The sequence below is a fragment of the Camelina sativa genome, chromosome 9 (assembly GCF_000633955.1).
Source record: "Camelina sativa cultivar DH55 chromosome 9, Cs, whole genome shotgun sequence".
Lineage (NCBI taxonomy): Eukaryota > Viridiplantae > Streptophyta > Magnoliopsida > Brassicales > Brassicaceae > Camelina > Camelina sativa.
In genome coordinates this window covers 21,397,328-21,400,407 of record NC_025693.1, presented here as the reverse complement: position 1 = coordinate 21,400,407, position 3,080 = coordinate 21,397,328, and positions in this window count along the sequence as shown.

Genomic DNA, 3,080 nt, shown 5'->3' with positions numbered 1-3,080 from the left:
ACAGTTAGTGCATGAAATGTAGTGCCACCTATTGCGCAATACACAACATCAACCACTTTTGCTTTACACCAAAAACAAATGTTCCTTAAAAATATTACAAATATTTTAGCTTACATGCTACGCACGACGATGAAATAAAATATTTAATATAAATATTAGTAATTAAAATATTTATATACAAACTGTAACTTATAAAATATTAAATATAAATTAAATTTTATTTTAGTTTTGTCTTTAATACAAATATATGATTATTAAATACAATGTAATTTTTAAAATATATTAGAACATAAATTAATTAGTCTATCATAAATTAATTTGGTTTCAATTTTTACTTTGAAAGTATGAAAATATTTTTTTTATAATTGGTTTGATCAGTAGATTTTATTTATTGGTAATATGGCATATGATTTCATTAGGAAATATATTACATGTTGAAACAAAAAGTTGGAAGAAATATATTTTGTCACAATGTTTTAAAAAAATTAAAGTACCACCATATAAGATACAAATAAAATGAAGTATTAAAAAATATTTAATTTAAGATTAGTGAGAAAGATATGTGTTGCAAATATAGTGAACCCATGCAGTTAGACAATATTTAATATTTTGCGCTAGACGATGTTTTAAGTAATAGTAGTAAAAATAAAATATAAATTGGTCATATTACCTGGCCTCCATCCTTGTTGTTTGACGTAAGTCTCTATTTGTTCAATCATGTACAAATCTTTTGGGTCTTAATAAATTTTGCCAACTAAAATTGATAGGACATTACTTGCCTTGAAATAGTTACTGGGGAAAATATTAAAGACTATAAGATTGTTGTTTTTTAAATTATTGTACGAATATTGGAAAAAACTGATGTGAAAAGTATAACAAAAACTGATTTAATTGGAAGCAATATATATTACATGTTGGAGAATGGGGAAAAAAAATACAAAATTAACCAGATGTATATGAAATATAATATCTTTTGCAGAATTGTTGGAGTTAAAAAAACATTGGGTTGACGATGTTGCATTCAAATATAAATAGTCTGCCCAGAGTGTAAGAAGTTTGGCATGTGTTTCAATGGTAATTTTTTCTCAAAGAGAGACACTGCTTTCCCATAATCAACATATCTTCGAACTTAGATAGGCGAGTTGTATGTCTAAAAGCAAGTAAAAAATTAGTTAGAGAGGAGGTTTTTAATATACAGTAGGTGAGATAGGTGTGGTGTGGATTAGGTAGTTGATTTACATTTTCGTCTAGAAAGAGACATTTAAAGCTGAGTAAGATATTGTTTCTTATAAAGTATGGAGCTTCCCAAAAACAATCCTATTTTTACGGTGGTCATCGTTAGAGAGTAACTCTAGAGTAGAGTAGAGAGCAAATTTTTTAGGTTGTAACATTTTTAAAAGCACAGTTAGTGTGTGGGATGGGGTTGTTGATTCCTAGTAGATTGAGGGAGAGAGATTATAATAATAAAAAAGTAATCAGAAACTGAATTCTATTAGATTATAATTTTATGGAAAACAGATTACTAATATTTAATTGGAAATAAATAAGAAAGCAATTATCAAATGACTTAATTTACTTTGATGGCAAGACGTTATGTTTTCAAAAGCAGAATGCAAAACTAAAACTAAATTCGAGTTTCAATTTAAATACCGTATGGGAGGAAGAGAAACACAGGAGCTACATGTTCAGATCCCATTTGTTTGTTTTTAAGGCAAATTTTTAATTACCAAGGGATTAAATTGACAATTGTGGCCATATTTAATTAGCAATGGACAAGTATCAACTATATAAAGCGGCAGATGTCATCGCCTCAAACAAAGTTTAGAAGAAACCTTCTCTTATTATATAATATATATATATGCACCTGAGAAAACACTAATTAATTAAACACTAACCTAAGACCAAAACTTGCAAATTATCTTAATTTTTTTTAAAAATATAAGATAGTTGGCTTCTACAAAACTGTGAAAATAAATAACTTAACTCCAATAATATAATGACTTCTTTATCGTTAATTAATTTAATCAGAAAAAGAAAGAGAAAAAACGAACGCGGCTGCTATTAACTAATCGACTCCATCATAGCATCATCTGGTACAGTGTTATTTTATACTTCGGCGTAATTATTATTTGTTCAACTAGCAAAACGACGAGAAGCTGATAGTTCTGTCTCAAGGCGGCAATGTTGATGCATTCCAAAGCTGATAATTCTCCAATTATACAAGTCAATTGATGTTGATAGTAACTGAATTATTGTGAGTATGGGGACGCTTGATCGTGATATATATACTATACGTCTGATCTCTAAGATGCATCGCCCCATATTATATGACGGGCTTTAACTAGTTAGTCTTTGCAATGTATAAACTACTTTCAAAGTTTTTTATTAGAAGTTTTCCAAACGGATTCATCCTTCCACATAGTATGTATAAATTGGAAGTCCAATCTGTTCAAACTAAAACTATGATTTATTGATGTGTTTGCATCATATACAATATTAAGAGAAATCTTATTTAAGTTGAATAAGTCAGCTTTACAAAACATGTGGATGAGGGAGTGGCATACGAAAATGTATACAGTATATTTTTAACACTACAGGAATTAATGGTATTAATAGCATAACATTATGAAAGAATTACTCAAATGTTATCCAAAAGTTGGTTTATTACTCAAATCTATAAATCTTTTGAAAATTACTAGAATGTTTAGTGCCCTGGGTGTAATTACAATTTACCCCTTGGGTTTTGTTTTCCGAATTTGAGTAAAAAAAAAAAAAATACACATCAACAAATTAAAATACACATCAGATATGAATTAACACGTCATTAAGCAGTTTTTTTAAGATCCACAGTTTTGTTTTCTCTCGTTTATATCAAAGAGAGGGAAAGTGAATAGTTTTAACTATTCACAAACCGCGAGAAAAAAAAATTATCGAAACTCTCGTCTCTCGTCGCCGGCGATACTGTCATTGTCCACTCTCTTGCCGTCAATCTCCCGCCGTCATCTCTCGCCGTCATCTCTCACTGTCATCTCTCACCGTCTTTCTTCGTCGTCGCACTCTCTTTCTTCAATTGGCTCTCT